This window comes from Malania oleifera, chromosome 9, assembly GCF_029873635.1.
Source record: "Malania oleifera isolate guangnan ecotype guangnan chromosome 9, ASM2987363v1, whole genome shotgun sequence".
Lineage (NCBI taxonomy): Eukaryota > Viridiplantae > Streptophyta > Magnoliopsida > Santalales > Ximeniaceae > Malania > Malania oleifera.
Genome location: NC_080425.1, coordinates 53,897,746 through 53,917,285, shown reverse-complemented (window position 1 = coordinate 53,917,285; position 19,540 = coordinate 53,897,746). Strand labels below are relative to the sequence as shown.

Sequence of the window (19,540 nt, the reverse complement as noted above, 5' to 3'; positions counted from 1 at the left end):
TATATGATGATTTACAAATGAAATAAAATGATATCCATTTAACTCATGTTGGCCACACACTGTTTTAATATATTGTTTCTTCCCTTACTGAGATGTGTCTTACCCGAATATGAATTTATCTTTTTCAGGATTTCCTTGAGATTAAGCTTAGAGAGCTCGATATTTTATACCATTTTTGGTAAATAGAAAGAGAAAATGGTATTTTTTTAGGTTAGTTTTGATATGAATATTTCATGTTTTATAATTTATGTTTTAAGTTTTATAAGATATGGATGGTTGTGAAACATACTGGTATTAGTGGATAATGTTTTGGAGACATGTATATATTTGAATACTGGTGGATGATTAATTTATTATGGTTGGTAGTTAGAATTAGTAAACTCTGGTATTATGTTATATGGAGACTATAGTTATGTTTTCCGCTGCGTATATTATGGATTATGGATTATCAGGGATTTTATCAGGTATAACGAGCCGGACCTGGGTTTAAGGGTTCGTGGTGTTACAATGTAACTCAGGAAGGGACTAAGAAGAGGTGAACATATGTATCTCGCTACGATGATGGTAAAAGAAGAAATAAGCCAAGAGCTAGTGTTAAGAGAAAGTGAGAGTGATTCAAAAATGGAAGACCCCGACCACAGTAAAGGGGTTGTGTTCCTTTCTTGGGCTTGTCATCTATTACAAGAAGTTCGTAAAGGGGTACTTGAGGAGAACTTGCTCCTTTGACAAAACTACTAAAGAAGGGTCAAGGGTGGAACTGGACAAAGAAGTTCCAGGAGCCCTTGATGACTAGAAAAGATGCTATGATAAGAGATCTAATACTTGCTCTTGCGGACATATCATGAAACCCTTTGAGATGCAGGGTTTATACTTGTGGTTATAGATAGGGTTTCAAAATATGGTACGTTTATACCTGCACTGAAATAGTGTTTGATAGATGAGGCGACATAACTATTCTTCAAAATGTTGTGAAGTATTAGGGTGTTCCCTAAGATATTGTCAACGATCGAGACTAAAGATTCACCAACAACTATTGGACAAAACTTTTTAGAACCCTCGGTTCATAGCTTGACATCTCTTCAAGCTATCATCCACAGAAAAATGAACAGACGAAGAGATTCCATGGACTATTAGAAGAGTACTTTCGCCATTTCATCAATACCAATTAGAAGAATTGGGTGCAACTACATGACGTGGCTCGGCTCTATTTCAATGCCCAAAAGAGCTCAACAACTAACAAGAGTCCTTTTTATCTCATTACAAGCCAGCAGCCACAGTTACCTTGTACATTGGCTGAGCCATACAGAGGAAAGAGACCAACGATGTAGAGGAGATCCTTGCATACAAGTAGTCAACGACAAAGGTCAAACAGTTGGGAGAAGATAGGAAACCTCTAGCATGCCATATAAAAGATTCAATATTTCATGAAATTCAAGACAACAACAATAGAACCCAAATACTGAAGACTCCTTACAGAAAATCAACAAGGACGTCGATAAAATGAGTGGAGGAGGATGTTAGGGGGTGACAATGTAATGTGGGTTAAATGAGGAAGAGAGATGACTTTACATGTATTCTCTAGGGATTTATAATGGATATCAAATTACTTGTGTTATAACTTGTATGGTTGTCCTCTTAATTGCATAAAATAAGTAGTTCTATTTATCATTGAGTATGCATGTCTCTTGCCTTCATGATCCATTGTTGTTTGTATTAATACTTTCATGGTTATGAGTGACTTTCGAAACTTATCTGGTGCTCATATCTGCAGGTTTGAACATGTAATTATTGACTGACTCTGTTGAGGGAGAGCCTCAATGAGTGCTGCATGGCCCCTTAATTGAGTCTTATTTGGGGGTCCGTGATACATGGCATATCCATGTACACTTTGTAACCAAGTGCACCTGGAAACATTGTTGAACCATACCTATAGTGGCATGATGATCATAACAATCATCCACAACCAAGGCAAAATGATCATAACAAAATGTTTAATTGAAGCTTTGCCTTCCACAAATGTTACACATAAAGGAGCAACCCAAAATCTGATTAAGTTGAATATTTTACGATCTCCAATTAAAATTTGTGAGTAGTGTAGGTTGTACATAAATTGAAATAAGAATCTAATACTGACTTACCAAATTGTCTTACGTGCTTGGATCTAGGTTTGTAAAAGACCTACAACTACCTTTTAGGACCAAGTTTATAGGTAAGAATTTAGTATTGCATGTTGGGTTAGTAATTGTATTTAAAATTAATCTTGCAAACCAAAGGTTAACTAACTTTTAAAGTGTCAATAAATGTATAGTTTCATAACTCTAAATTTTAAAAAAAAAATCATTTTAGAATGATTATAACTCTCCATATAATATATATTTGTTTGTTTTGGGTGGTTTCTTGTAAAAATATTTTGCTGCATAATTTTGTCTTATGAAGAAAATAAAAAATTAGTATATTTTGGATAATATCAAGGATGGGCTCAGGTTGTTCTCTTATGCTCAAGGTAAGGCGAGGCCATCAAAATAATGTACAACTAATAAAAAATCAATTTTTTTTTATTCCCACAATATGAAAAACTCAACTCAAGAATGTCAACTTATTGTAACACCCTCAAATAATTGAATACTTATTCAAAATTAACTCTTGTTCAAAAATTAAGTAGTAACTTTTAAAACAAAAAATGCATACAAAATTCTATTGTAGGATCTTTGTCATTCTTTATGAAGTTACACCCACATCCAAATTTACATAGTAAACAAAAAAGCAAGCATGTCTAAACAATGATCTAAAGCTCCATACTTAATTCTATTACAATCTCCAATGATAGTTTGATTCAAAATTGGAAAAGAGGCACTACTAATGCATATCAATTTCAATGATGAATACAAACTAAGTGCAGTATGAATTTGACAAATTGCCTATCTTTGTTTTCCAACATTTTTCTCAATAACCAAGTGCGAACTTATTTTACCACCAAACAATAAAAAAATTTAATATCCAATACTGCAACATTTTCCCCCTACTTTACGCTATAGGAACTTTCCATGTCTGAAATCCAAAAACCCAATGTCCTAAAATCCAAAGAATAGTCTCAACCTCCATTTACATTTAAAGCAAACCTTCACCAAACCAAATTGATCAATTAGCCATACAAGTGGGAAAAAAATTGTTTAACCAATCTTCAAGTAATAAAAAAAATTAGAGACTCAACTCTTTTATTTATTAATTTTTTCAAACTTGTTGGGCAAGAAAACAAAAAAATAATACTAGCAAGGGATTGCTTGCAACGATTTAAATTTCAAAAAACACTTGATTGTAAGTATTTAATTGAAAAATGCTAGTCAAAAGCAACCAATAATCAAAACTGTTAGGTATAAGAGTCGAAGAAGAATATTGAAATCACAAAACACAAAACATGCCCACACAGTGTATTCAACATGCCAAATGATATTTATTTTAAACGTATTAGGATGGGTGAAGGTTCAAAATTGATATAACTTGGTAGACAAATTTAGTGTCCGCAAGAACCTTTGATACTCTTTTTTCTTAAGAGAGATTGCTCTTTAAGGAAATGTTCTTTAAGATTTGTGTGGAATTAACATTGTATGGGTGAAAATTTATAAGAAAAAAGAGGAAAGAACAGTAGACTAGAGAATGTGGCTGGCCATAAAGGGAAGACGATTGTTATTATGTCATAGCGAATCTAACAAAGGAGCTACTTGGACACTAGTGGTGCTGAAAGACCAAAGGGTGTGTGGGAAGATCAGCCACCAAACCAATAAGAAGCAATGAAATATTGATTATGAGTTTTTTGGGTGGTGCAACTCCCAAAAGACGAAAACATTGCATAATGGACCAAGGAAGATTGAACGTTGTGCAAGAAAATCACAAGCCCCCCAATCGGAAAGCCAATGAAATCTAAACTTTTGAGATATGGAGGGAAGAAAATTTAATATAAATAATGCATGAGGTAAATCCGGTATTTTAATATTTGTCACCAAAAACTGTCAGATTTTTCACTTTACATTTTTAGAAGTAGTTTAATATTTTTATAATTATATTGTGAAATATCTATTTAAAAACATTATTTTGAGAAGCATAGTAAATGTGATTGTCAGGCCAAGTTGGGGCTCTTAGAGAACCAAAAGGATTGGGCCTTGGCCTTTTGGGCCCTATCTAGGAAACGTCATCATAAATGGGCTTGATATTGGGGCCTATTTCATATGGGCCCAATCTGGATCCCAAATTGAGGGCGCATGCTTTCACGACATCATCACCCTATATTTAGCGTAGGTGGTGGTGAAAGGAACACCGGGTTATTGAGTTTTTTCCCATTTTATTATTATTTTAAAATAGGATATTAAATAATACCCTATTTGGGAAAATTATTCCTAGAATAATGCTCAAGACAATTGAGATTTTGACACGTGGCAAGCAAATCTCGCTGGACCATCCAGTGAGATTTGCTTGAACATGTAACGACGCTCCTTGTCAGCTGCATTTAAAAGAAAAAAAAAAACGGGGGGGGGGGGGGTGGGAGTCAACGAGTGGGGCAGGGAGATAGGAGAGAGAGGGGAGGGGGTCATTTTGTGGGTCAATTCTGTTAGCAAATTAAAAAAAGGGGGGTGAGTGGACAGGCTGTGTCAGCGGGAGGGGCAGGGAGAGATGAGAGAGAGGGGAGAGACGAGAGAAAGGAGAGAGAGGAGAGGGGGAATTGGTCTCTATGTAATTATATATATATATATATATATATATTTGTTATAATTTGTTATATTCCATTTTTTTATTTCATAATACTTTAAAAATATCATAATTCAATTTCAAAAATACTGAGACTCAAAAATCAGGACTTAAATTTTTAAAATACCAAGGCTCAACTTAAAAATAACGGGACTCAATTTAAAAATATCTAAGACTCAGTTTAAAAATGTTCGTGTTGGAATTGGTGTAATCCCAAGAGGGGGGTGAATTGGGTTTTAAAGCATTTTGGCTAAGTTAAATATTTACGCCAATTCACCACATATCATATCCCATTCAATATAATAACGTGTATGAAAAAATGATTAAGCTATAAGTGTGAACATACACGTGCAACATATCTCATTTAAATAAAAGTGTGCATACAAATAATTATAACCATAAAGGAACAAGCATATACATGCAGAATTTAAAGTACATAAATTAAATGAGATAAGTAGAGAGCAATACACGATATTTGTTATCGAGGTTCGGCCAAACTAGCCTACGTCCCCACCTTGAGCATACCCCCAAAGATTCCACTAAACCTGCTCACTTAAACGGGCGGAGTAGAAGCCGTTACAACCTCTCCTTACGGGACGAGGTAAACCCCAGCTCAATTACAAGGTTGAGCCCTACTTGTCTCACTTACGGGGCTGAGACTCCCCAGTTCAATTTTCGGATTGAATCGAACTGATCTCACTTATGGGCTAAGACTCCCCAGTTCAATTAATGGGATGAACCAACCCGGTGCAATAAAAACATTTCTGTACATGATAATGCTTCTGAAAATACAAGAAAATATGTACACGTTTAAGCTCAAATATATGTTGTAGATATCTGGAAAATTAAATTAATAAAAGTAATAAAGAAATGGAAGAGAGGGAAAGAGGAAATTTTAAAAAGGAGAGAAAACAGGGCTTCGTCAACGAACGTAGGGTCTTCGTCGACGAATATCCTATATATTTTGGCGACGAGGTACACGTGTCTCGTCGATGAGAAATTACCGAGAGAGTTTAGGAAATTTTAGGTTCGTTGACAAAATATCTTCCTCGTCGACGAATAGTTGACGAAGTGCCTTCATGTATTCGTCAACGAACCACTTGAATTTGTCAACGAATACTGGGGTATAAATGTGCAAATCCGTCAGTTCAGGGTGCATTTTCTCTCTCTCTCTCTCTCTCTCTCTCTCTCTCTCTCTCTCTCTCTCTCTCACTCACTTTCTCTCTCTAGATCCACGAAACCCTCTTCATCTCTCTTCGTTTCCAGCTTCGTTAGAGCCCAAATTGATGATCGGGAACCGCCATGAGGTTCCTAGGAAGATTCTCTGTAGCATAGGCGGAGTAAATTTTCATATTGGAGTTTAGGGGCACCATCCCGAAACCAGGGTAAGTAATATACTTTAAGGATTTTTAAGTTAACTTGGAGTATATAGAGTTTAGAGATTTCTGAATGATAAATGTTCTGGGAGTTGGGTTGTTTAATTTGGTAAAAATGTGATTTTTAGGTTTTTGGGTTGTGAACACAGAAGCGCGTCAAATTAGGGGTGTTAGTGGACCTCTCACTAAGTCAGGCAAGGGGAATAAGTTATAACAGTCTTTTTCTGAAAATTATGGGTTGAGAAATATGATAAATGGAATTATGATATTTTACCTGAAATTTATTTATGATATAAATATCAGATGAAATTTGTGTGGTGTATGATTTATATTGAGAAATGTTTAAACTGAGTTAAATAATTTACCCTAAAAATATGAATTGGGATTATGAGATTATGAGGTGTGAAATGAGATATGAGATTTGAAATGGGGAAAAATGATGAAAGCAAAATGTACTGAAAAATGTATATCTTCTGAGAAATGATGAATATGAGATATGTATATGGTAATATGAAATGAAATGAGTTGTGAATACTGAATTGCGAAAACTGAGTTGAGAATATTGATTATGTGAATATTTCAATGTTAATACTGCAATACGAATATGATATGTGTATATTGTAAATGTGAACATTGCAAGGATAATGCTGCAATGAGAATAATGATATGTGAATGCCGTTATGAGAATATGAAATTGAGAATATGTGAACGTATGTATTGTAATGTGAATACTACAATACAGATATTGAAATATGGAAATGAGAAATGTGGATACTGCACCGTTAATTGTGCAATATGATTATTGAATTGAGAGAATTGAAATGTGAAATTTTGCAATAGGAATACAAACATGTGATTGATGAAAAGTCAATATCGCATAATGCTTACTGGTATGTGGTAGTGATAACCCTGATGGATAGATATAGAAACCCTAATGTTGGGTAGTGATATTGAGCATGGTACCATTGCTAGTGGTATTAGTGCAACCACATGGGCTCGTGGAGCGTGTGGCGTGATAGTAGACTAAGCTATATAGTAGAGTTGTTGTGCCCCCTGAATCTAGATCAGGGCTTTTGGTCTGCCAATCGTACTGCAGACACTGGATATATGATGATATTTGACCTAACCGGGTCGGCCAACTGCGGGTAGGTCCAGCCTTCGGGCCGCACAACCCTATTCATGGGGGGAAGCATGACGTAGATAATATATTCTGTTTTACTGAGATGTGTCTCACCCAATTATTTAAATATTTCAGGAAACCGAGATAGACCTGATGATAGAGCTTCAAGATAGAGGGAAGCTAATACCCTGAGTAATCAGGGTGAGTATTTTGTGCTAGGGAGGTCTGATACCCCTAGAGGTTTTGTATTAGACTTGTATGTGTATATGGTAGTACTTTGGTATGTGTATTCATCGTGGTATGTATATATATATGAAATGACTTCCATTGTTAGGGTTGTGTATAAGAGTATGAATGTATACCCGATACCCACTTTTGGGTCGAGTTAGGTAATATGGTATCAATGGTTGTGTGGTTTTATACATACGTTGATTATATAAAAAAATAGTATGAAAAATCGAAGCGTTATAGTTTGGTATCAGAGCCTAGGTTTGTTAGGTTCTGCAGACTTTAGTAAATAACAGAATACAATACTAGAGTATGTGAATGGATATTGATGAGATACGAGTTTGTTATTGTTAGAGGATGAGATTAGAATTTAGGGTTCTATCTTACGACTTGAAAGTAGAAGTTCCATGGTTGTGTTTATGTTTTTCCTGGGGTGACGACTTCTGGAAAACCATAGATACAATCGTCGGATCGTGATTCTGAGTGATAGGATTGAATCTTAAATGGGGATTGAGTATGCTGGATGTGTTGATGAGATATGATAATAGAGTTCTAAAATGGTTTTAAATCCTTTGCAGGATTGATCCAAGGAGTAGCAGTGCTTATGTTGGGGGTGATGAAGCTGGGCCTTCTGGTATGGTTGGAGGAGACTTTGATGCTGTATTACGTAGCGTTACCCAGTAGGTGATGTCAGAGATGACTAGGAGTTCAAGAGGGCGGAGTTGCACGATTGAGCAGTTCACGTGGATGAGACCTCCATCGTTTTCTAGAGGAGCTGACCCACTTGTGGTTGAGAACTAAATCCAGGATATAGAGGACGTGCTGATAGTTCTTCCATGTATAGATGAGTAGAAAGTTTTATTTGTGACATTTAAGCTGAAAGGGGAGGCAAAGCGCTGGTGGAGATCAATGAGATTGTTGGAGGAGTAGAGACCGGACCCTGTAGCGGTGACATGAAGATGATTATTATGTTCTCCAAAAAAATATTTGAAAATAAAAGTATTTGGAGAATATGGAGTTTAAGTTCAAAAGGATTTGTGCAATAAATATTTTCTCCCAATAATGTTTATCAAAGAAATAACCAAGAGAAATGCAAGCAATACTCTTGAGAAATGATTTCTAGAACATAAAGAACAAGTGAGAGTATGTGCAAGTAAAATGCCCTAAATAAAATACTCTCCTCAAAAATGATTTTGAAGTAAAAGTATAAAAGAGATTTGGAGAGGTTTGGATAAAAAAATTTATCCCAAAAGAATGATTTTAACACTAAAAAGCGTTTTGGGGGAACTTTGATTAACAATGGATTAGAGAGAAAATTTTGGTTAATCAAAGTTGCTAATCTGAGTTATGGAGGAGGTATTTATAGATTTTCAGAAAATTTGACCGTTGAGGGACACGCTCGGTATTTTGAAAAAGTTGAATTAAAAGTTAATGACATTTTAGCGCTTTTAAAAAATTCCAACCAGAGAGTTTCGGTCGACCGTGACATTTTTGAACTAAGGTTTTGGTCGACCTTATTAAGGCGATTTTGAACCCTCTGAGGTTTGGTTGAGCAGGGCATGTTTGGTTGACCAAATTTTGACATTCGGTCGACTAGATCAAATTTTAACTAAGAGTTCGGTAGACTAGAGCGTTAGGAATTACCCACGTGCCAGTTTGGTTGACCGTGCAGTGCAAGGTCATTTTAAAAGTGGTCGACTGAATAGTCAACTGTTGACCCTGGAAGGTTTAGTTGACCGAGCATATTAAAATTGTGTATTTAAGTCTTGATTTGAGTTTAAAGTTACATGCAGAGACCTAGGGTTTATCTAAGGTCAATGCTCTTTAATTTAGCCTAAAAAACTTGCCGCGGTCGACCGAAGTCAGCCCTAAAGTCTGTCTATGGTCATTGAGAGCTAACCCTAAAAATTCGGTGCCGATAGACCTTCGGTCGGCCAAAGGGTGATCCCTAAGGTCATTCTACGGCTATCTGAGCATACAATCCATATCATGCAGATGCATGCATTATTATAGACCAAAGATAAAAAATTAAATGTAATACAAGTACAATAAATGTCTTCGTATTTTGCTCTTTCTTCATGGAATACACCAAGCTGTGTGTGCGCTTTAAGTCCCTTTTTGGCTTCCATTTTCCGATATCTTATGTTCGTGCTGAAATGAAAACCTGTTTACATACTAAATGTACACATAAGATACTGGTGGTTTGTCAGCGTCAAAACAGGAATCGGACTCAAAAAGCCAACAATTTGGAACTCAATTTAAATTGAGTCTCAGTATTTGTAAATTGAATCCCGAATATTTTTAAACCGAGTCCAGTATTATTAAACTAAGTCCCAGTATTTGTAAACTGAGTCCCGGACATTTTTAAACCGAGTCCTCGTATTTTTAGAACGAGTCCCGAATATTTTTAAATTGAGTTCCGAACATTTTTAAACTGAGTCCCAGATATTTTTAAATTGAGTCCCGGACATTTTTAAATCGAGTCCCGATATTTTTATTTTGAGTTTTAGACATTTTTAAACCGAGTCCTGATATTTTTAAATTGAATTCCGGATATTTTTAAAGTGAGTCCCAATATTATTAAACTAAGTCCCAGTATTTTTAAATTGAGTTCTGAACATTTTTAAACCAACTTCCAGTATTTTTAGACGGAGTCCCGAATATTTTTAAATTGAGTTCCAGACATTTTTAAACCGAGTCTCGATATTTTTAAATTGAGTTTCGAATATTTTTAAACTGAATCCTAGTATTATTAAACTGAGTCCCGAACATTTTTAAACCGAGTTCGAGTATTTTTAGATGGAGTCCTGAATATTTTTAAATTGAGTTCCAAACATTTTTAAATAGAGTCCCGATATTTTTAAATTAAATTTTGGATATTTTTAAACTGAGTCCTAGTATTATGAACTGTCTCAGTATTTTTAAACTGAGTCCCGAACATTTTTAAACCTGAGTCCTAGTATTTTTAGATCGAGTCCCAAATATTTTTAAATTGAGTTTCAAACATTTTTAAACTGAGTCCCGAATATTTTTAAATTGAGTCTCGGACATTTTTAAACTAAGTCCCGATATTTTTAAATTAAGTCCCGATATTTTCAAATTGAATCCCGATATTTTTAAGTTGAGCCTTGGTATTTTAAAAATTTAAGCCTAGATTTTTGATTCTTAATATTTTTTTAAATTGAATTATGATATTTTAAAAGTATTATGAAATAAAAAAAATTGAATATAACAAATTATAAGAAATATATATATATATATATATATATATAATTACATAGAGACTAATTGCCCCTCCCCTCTCTCTCCTCTCTCCCTATTCCTCTTATCGACTCCCACCCCCTGTTTTTTTTTTTGTCTTTTAAATGCACCTGACAAGTAGCACCGTTCCATGTTCAGGCAAGGTCCAGTGAGATTTATTTGTCATGTGTCAAAATTTTAATTACCTTGACTCTTTAAATCTCGTTGAATCAAGCAGTGAGATTACATGAACGTTACCTGAACGTCATTGGAATAATATTATTTAATATATTATTTTAAAATAATAATAAAATAGGAAAAATCTCCCAGTTATTACAAGGGAAAGAAATACTGTACATTTCATCTTCCTGCTTCTCTCCACTCCATACAACATACATAGGGTTTTATAGTCCCCCAGCGCGCTAATCACTGCAACCTCAAAGCTCGATCGGTGGAGAGAGAGAGAGAGAGAGAGAGAGAGAGAGAGCTCGCAGCTCTCTCGCACTGATTGTAGGGTTCTCTTGTCTCGTCGCACCTGTCTACGCAGCATTTCATCTCTGTTTTATTCATCCAACAGTGAGTAATTCCCCCTCATTTGTACCTTCATTTCCTCTCGTATTTGTTTATGAGTGTTTTGATGCGTTTGGTTTCGCCGATTTTTTCTTTTGGCTGTGTTATGCCGACATTTCGACCGGATTCCACTGTCGCTTGATACTTTACTTTCTGCTTCTAATTCCCGAATTTCTCTAGGGTTTCAGCTTTGTTTAGTTTATTCAAGACTCCAGAGCTCAATGTGCTCTGATTTCATAACTTGTGTTATGTACCTAGAATTTTACTATTTATTTTTTTTCCATTGTGCAGCTTTTGCCTGGTTTACCGAGATTGTTGTCTTGTATGCTGGATGATTGCCGTTGGCCATGATTGTTGGCCAGTTGTTTTGATGTGTGCGTGCTTATATATATATATATGCAGCGGCTTCTGAAACCTGGATGGCTTCTGATTCATCGGCTGCATAAACTGTGAATGCTTTTGAGCTTTGTGTGAAAAAAGTGCTTCATAATCATGCGCGTTGCTAATTTTGTATGATAACAAATTGGTCTTTCAGGGTTATCAATCACGAATCACATTAGAAAATGTGCCTTAGCATAACATGTTATGCATGGTCTGGATCTTACTCGAATTTATAATTAAGCTTTGGACTGAATTGAGTGCTTATTATTTTATTCTGGGAGAGGTCCTAATTTTTCTAACTTTTTATAAATCCAAATTTTTAGGCGTAGTATATCTGAAGAAAATGAGGCGAAGAACGGTTCATCTTCTATTCATTGTTTTTTTGGTTGGGTTGATTTTGTGAGATCCTTAACACTCTGTTTGGTTGGGGATAAGCGCGAAGAAGAGAAAAGAAACTCATCAAAGAGAAGAGGAGAAAACAAGATGGGAGAGAAAACCCTGGAATTTTTTTTCTTGCTTCATTCAACTAACTGGAGGGAAAAGAAAGTCTAGGATAAAAGGTGGTGACACTGTGACAGTCAATTAAATGCAGAATTTTTTTTTAAACAAATTAATTCAACTGCACAAGACACTGTTCTATGTGGAACAAACCCATATACACATTGAACTCCCTTATCACAATATTTTTCATTGGTCATGTTTTTTAGAATTAAAATCAATATAAAAGAATTCTTTCTACATGCTGCAACTAGTATTTTTGTACAATTGCGTAAAATAACACAATTAATAGTTATAGCAATTACTATTGATTGTACTTTTTTTTTTCCCCTCTTGGAGCATGGGAAAAGCATGCCAAATTTGCAACCTAAGGGGTCATCAGTTTGGCATGGTCCTGACCCAAGTAGTATGCCCATTGCATGGACTGTTTGTGGCAGTTGGTTAGCATGCCCTAGAGCATGAACTATGCACAATAGGAGCAACTTAATCAATCATTATAAACCTGCATGTAAAAGCTGAACCTTTTGCCTGCTTATTTTGAAATATGATTCTATCAGCTTCAATGGCATTTAAATCTTAATCCAGACTCATTATTAGATCTCTCATTTGTTATTATTTAATTAACTAATACATTGATAGATACCCAATTTTGATATGTTAGGCCTTTTTAATTCAAGACCTGCTTGATTACTTCTAAGATGTGCGCCCAATTTTTATATATTGACATAACAAATAAATAGATTGAATATGTAATTTGATTTAGAACGAGTGAGAGATGGAATAGGTTGGGTGGAGACCTAATAAGATGATTAGCACCTAATAAGCATCCCATCCATATAATGAGCTTTTACCATGAGTAGTAGCATGCTTCAAAAGTCTAGTCAAAATTTCCATAAGCATAACAAACAAGTAAGCTGATATGAGATCTCCCTTACTACTGCCTCTTTGTCCTTTGAAAAATCCCTCTAGTTTGCCATTTATATTGATGGAGAAATGAGGAGTATGTTGTGAAAATAGGGCCTCTTCCAACAATGCACAGTGAAATAACAATATTATTGTAAAAAATCAAACATGCACTTGCAACAATTTAAATGGCGATAAACAGAATATATCCACAACCACAACAGTATAAAGATAACAATAATAAAGACAACGATACCAGGAATTACGTGGTTCGGCAAAACCTACATCCACGGGAGCAATCGACAAGAGATTTCACTATGAAGATCAAAGATTACACACTACAATGATCTTCTCTCCTTCTCTCACCCTCTCTCACTCTCTTACATGTCAAAATATGCCCAGAAGAATATATATATATATATAACAACCCCTCGGAGGTTTCCCTTCTGTATGTTCATCCAAGAATAATATCATATTACTTGTATCCAAATCCATGTCACAAAGATAACAATGTGCCAGGAAGCTCAACTCACGGAACTGTAAATCAACCAAAATGCTAAGAGAAGTAGCACTTATTGAACAAGCATTCAATTCAGGAATCGATTTAGGGCATTTCTCTGCTATGCACTGAATTGCACAATAACATTTTGCTCCTCATGGTCAAAACCAGAACACTCGACTACATTATAAACTTGATTTTCCACAATATCCTTGTTAATGTCACCTTTCTTACCATCATTCTCTTCTTCTTTTGGCTCTATTATATTCATCCCATTATTTTTAGGATTGTTCCAATAATTATGTCCCATTCACCACAATTATTACATTCTAGAGGGTTCTAATCGGATCAACTCTTTTTATTTTTTTCTTTGAATCAAAAGAAGAAATTTCATTAGTAAGAGAAGAATTTACAAAGAGGAGAATAAGACATCTCCTGACAAGATTCTAGAAAAAAACCAGAAAAAAAGAACTTAAAAAAAACAAATAAATTCTACAAAATATCAAAGCAAAAGATTCCTCCATTCTTGCTGAACTTATGAAAAGCTAACTCCTTTAAAGCATGCCCATGCATCATAATAAGGCAAAGTACTGAATCTTCTCCCAAACCAACTGCCAATTCAAATTTTTCCTTGAAAAAATCCGTGCATTACGCTCTCACCATAATCCCTAAAGCACTGAAAATATACCACATTTCCAAAGAGCAGCCCTATCTGTCCTTCCAAAACCGTAGAAAGAAATAGCCAACATTCCTTCCACCAACATTCGGCAGACCCAAGTTTCTCCCAACAAGCCAAATAATTAATTCCAAATGCTCCAAGCAAAATCATAGTGTAACAATTAAGATGCCATTTCAGAATTTAAAAAAAAAGCACATAAACATTTGGAGATGAGGGTTTCAAAGGTCTCCTGATTTGCAACAGATTATTAGTATTGATTTCATTAAGCATAGACAGCCAAATGAAAGCCTTAATCTTTGGAGGAGCTTTTGCCTTCTAAATAGATTGAGTATGGAGGAAAGAAAGCGTTGGAATGGGTCAAAAACTCAAACAAAGATTTACAAGAGTACAACCCCGATGATCTATAGCCCAAGACCGAGTATCCCTTGCTGAAAAAATATGACAATTATTCAATACAAAACAAAAAGGAGGAAAGTTCCAGCAACTCTTTATCATAGAGATATTCTCAAATGAAAGTTCCAAGAAACTAGAGGGCTAACTGAATCAACCACAAAAAAAAAATCATTACTATCCCGCCCTGAGTTCAATTGGAAGAGATGAGTAAAAATGTGGATAGAACACCATTCTCCAACCACATATCTTTCCAAAATGAATCTTAGGACCCCTCCGAATAACAAAATTAATGAGAGGAGTAGGTAAAGGATAAAAATGAGAAATAGATCTCCATGCACTCTGTTGAACATTGCGAGCTGACATTGGTCACATTATGCCAAAGGAAATGATCTTCTAAGGGAAAACTCCATAACTATTTAGGTGGGAGAGAGCTGTTTTTAGACACCAAATTTCCAAGACCCAGCCTCCCTCTCATTACTTGTAGACCTCTTTCCACCATACTAAATGATCTCGAAAACCCCAACTCTAGACCGTAAGAAATCTCCCATTGTTTTCTCAATCTTATTTGCAATCTTCATTGGAATTTTAAGAATGGACGAAAAATAAATTGGGATAGGAGATAAACATCCTTGAATAAGGGTGATTCTACCCCCAAGGGGAAAAAGTGCCCCCTTCCAACCTAGCCACTCTCCACTATAAGTTCCAAAAACTCCGCAGATCTAGGATTGCCCCTAAAGGAACCTCTAAATAAATCAAAGGCCAATCTAAAATATCAAATCACTCGTCAGAAGACTGCTCCCTAACTCGCTCAAGAGGCATATTAATATTATTAATTCGACTTCTCCCCAAATTTATTTTAAGCCTGACGCCATCTTAAAGACATGGAGAATACCAAAATAATACCAAATTACAAATGAAAGAAGGGCTATGATCATCTAGAAAGAAAATAGTGTCATCTGCAAATTGAAGATGAGAAACTACAACCACCACTCCCTTTCTTCCTGCTTCCTACCTTTCAAAAACCCCTGATCCACAGTCTTATGTACCATTCTACTCAAAACATTAGCTACTAAGACAAACAGAATGGGGAATGTAGATCCCCTTGTCAAATGCCTCTCAAAGCCCTAAAACAAGACTTAGGTACCCTATTCACAACAACCAAAAACCACACATTAGATAAGCAACCCCTTAACCATTGGTGTCAATGCTCACCAAAACCCTTTGTCACAAAAATTTTATCCAAGCAACTCAAACTATGGCTCTGTCATGGGCCTTCTCAAAATCCGTTTTGAAAATGAAACTTCTCTTCTTCTTCCTATGAACATCCTCTACCACCGCATTGATTGCCAAAACAGTATCCACTATGAGCTGTAGATATAGCCTTATCGACCACTGCACTCAGCCTATTAGCTAGAACTTCGGTGATAATTTTATAGACGCTAAAGACTAGACGAATAGGTTTGAAGTCTTCTATAATAATGGACATATATTTGTTAGGCACAAGGGTAAAAGAAGTGGAGTTAGTGCTCTTACTCAGAATCCCATTCCCATAAAATTCAGCCAAGAGTTTAAGTAGGTTATCCTTATTCTTGAAAGAAAGCTAGATTAAAACAATCTTGAAAGAAATCTAGATTAAAACAATCCAGACTCGGAGCCTTATCCTTCTCCATCCCAAAAACTACTCCCCTCACCTCCTCATCAAATGATCTCTCTAAACAAGCATCTGATCCCTAGAGATGGGATTCCACTCTAACCCCACAACCATCGGTCTACAAAACTATTCCTCATAAGAAAGATTATCAAAAAAATTTGAGATCCCAGAGTCAATCTTATCAAGGTCGTTTATAATTCTTTCTCCCCCCATCTCGAACTCCCTAATCATATTTTTCCTCATCATTCCAGTAGCTAGCCTATGGTAGAAGCCAATATCACAATCCTCTTCTTTGATCCATTTAAATTTGGTCTTTTTTCTTCAGCTCCTCGTTTCTTAAAAATCACCTTTACCAGTTCATTCATTAAAGAGATCCTTTATGCCTCCTCACTCTTTGAAAGATTGAAAGATTAGTTTCCTCTTCCTTAGCATTCTGAACAGAAATTCTAGCTTCCCAACATCCCCAAACTTTTTATTCCAAAATTTCAATTTCTCCTTTGAACGTCAACTTCCTCATAAACCTAAAGCCTTCCCAACCTCTTCCTATGTCCTCTTCCCACGAGCTCCTCACTAAGGGCTTGAAAGAAGCATGGTCCAGCCACATATTCTCAAACCTAAAATGAGTTGGTTTCTAGGCCTACTTGATTACAACATAATAGGGAAGTGATTAGAAGTAGGTCTTGGGAGAAAGGTTTGAGAGAGGTTAGAGAATTCGTCCTCCTAGTCACTACAAGATAGAAATCTATCAAGTCTTCTAGCCACCGCTCCAGCCCCCCACAACAGACCAAGTAAAAGTAGCATTACTAAAAAGAAGATCTCTCAAACCAAATTCCCTAATAAACAGGTTAAAATGATGCATACTAGCATTAATATTCCCGTCGCTCATTTCTTTTCCTGCACAAACTTAACCACATTGAAGTCACCTCCCATTACCCACCTATGTGAGCAAAAAACAAAAAACATTATAAAGCTCATCCGAGAAAGCACTCTTAAGAGTTGGTCTAGGAGGACCATACTTAGAGGATACCCACCATTGCCCCCTCCCTTTCACTTCGACAAGAACAGAAAGGGAAAAGAACCCCACTAATTTATCCACTCTAGAGATAGACTGAGAGTCCCACATAACTAGAACACCACCAGAGGCACCTTGAGAGGCTAAGAAGTGCATTCCCTACATTGACTGCCCCAAATACTCCTAATAAATCCTTGGTCAATCATCTCCATTTTAGTTTCCTAAATCATAATGATATCTGGGGGAGTATTTAGACAACATTTCCTTGATCAGGCTCTTCTTCCTTATACCCCCTAGGCCTCTCAATTCCAACTAATAATTTTCGTAACACTTTCAATCCTTAAGAATCCATTTATCACCCTCATAGTTAATAGAAGAGATTTCTTATTCTTTCAGAACTTTATTCTTCTTTCTCATGTAGGTTCTGGGGCTCAGACCCAACCTCACCTCTCACCTAAGGGGTCTACTAATTTCAGGCCCAGGTCTTCTAGGAGTTTATGTGAATCTTTAAAGTCTTTCTCACCTCCCTCAAAGTTAAGCTCGCAGCCTTTCTCCCCACAAGAATCTTCCCTTTGGCATAGAGTATTAGATGCAAGAAGAGGCTGGGTAGGAAGGGGAAGGATAGCATTACTAGATCTAGAAGCACATGGTCCCCCAAAGAAGCATCTGTCTTATCATCTTTATCCGCCCAGCACCCAAGGGAGAAACATTTAAGTTATCAACATGAAGGGATTAAGCTCAGGGTTAGAACTCAGAAGGCAAAGACCCCTATCATTTAAGGCAATCAATTGATCTGAAAAATGATTAATAGAATCTTCACCTGTCTGTGTAACGCAGGATCCTGTGTTGGCATTCTTTCTCCATTTGCTGTGAAGTGTTTCCGACTAGTACATTCTGTTTCTGTTTCCTCCTTTGAATGATAGAAATAGCCCACTTTCTTTGGCAAGTTTGAACTCAGCTCTCATCTGGTCAACTAAGAGTTCTTTCTCAGACTCACACGTGCTGCTTGTCCTCCATATCAAACAAAGAGTCAAAATCCGTTTCCTCTTCATATGTAGCCTTCTGATCCTCCTTAAAGTCTGACTGTAAAGGGGAAAATTGGTTTGTCAAACTTGTTGAAATCCTGTAAGCCAATTTGAGAGTTCTTGATTGAGTTAGAGCTTTCCTCCTTGCTGTGAGAAGGATCATCAGGGTGCTGAACATTTACCATCTGTTCTTCTTTCCTTACTACTGACTGCAGCCTTCTGTTCATCATTGCAATTCAGCCCTTTGTGATAATGAATGCCCTTCTCTGCCCCCCCAGTTTTGTTAGGCTTTGTACCAGCATTTAGAGCACATCTGTCAACCTTATTAGAAGAAGAAGCCCTTTTTGTATCAACCCACACTAATTTAGTCTTCATAGACCCGGAAGAATTGGGCCCCTGTGCATAAGGCCCACTTGTTTTCAGCCCTTCAAGTCCATTGCGATTTGTAAACTTTGAACCATCTCATCAGCTGTAATGTGCTTAATTAAAGGGACTGATTTAGGAAAAGATCCCTCCCAATCTCTGCTAACGGGATTCAATGTTCTTTGTATTAACCACCTTTCGAGCATTCCTGATTATGTCAGTGAAGAAGGGGCTTGCTGAAGGTCTTTGAGTACCAATTGGGTTTTTGCCATCCTCACCTATCCTATGGACGCTCCATGAACCAACGGACCTTAGCCTGCCTTTAAGGTTGTCATCTTTGGCTTGCTAAGCCTCAACTATGAGGAAAGACTTCCACCCCAATACCTGTACACCCTGCCCTCCACTATTTTCCTTCTTTAGGAGAAGAAAATTGTTCCTCATTTTTTAAACGCACTTTAAACTGACTGATTGTCTTCTTGTTGTGATGGTGCGTGCCCCTCTGCCTACCCATTCTCCTATGTTCCCTTCGCATATAACTCCAATTGTCTTTGTCACTCAAGCAAAGTCCTCCTCCTTCAATACAATGAAGGAAGCATGCCATTCGAGGAATCTAATCGAGTCATGCTGAACACCTTCTGTCTATTTTGATGTTAGAGTGACCTCCTATGTCTGGTATCCAAAACAGAGGGGAGAGATTAAGAGTTGGCTATGGCAGAATCCGGGGGATATGTAGTCGGCGAAAACTGCGAAAATTAAAGAGTGCGCAATTTCTAAGGCAGAATCGGCAAAGTGGGAAGGCGAGAGCACCGGATGCAGTGCTTCTTTGTGCATATGAGTCTAGATGGGGTTAGAGGACATGCAT

General features: G+C 36.5%; 1 protein-coding gene across 1 annotated transcript in view; it reads left to right on the top strand.

Moving 5' to 3' along the window:
• Positions 1-11,046: 11,046 nt before the first annotated feature.
• The window catches only part of LOC131163327 (cullin-associated NEDD8-dissociated protein 1), a 91,841-nt gene continuing 83,347 nt past the window's right edge, over positions 11,047-19,540 (top strand). The window contains exon 1 of the mRNA XM_058119898.1: positions 11,047-11,280. The gene's annotated coding sequence lies outside the window, so the exon portion shown is untranslated. The remainder of the gene's footprint in view (positions 11,281-19,540) is intronic.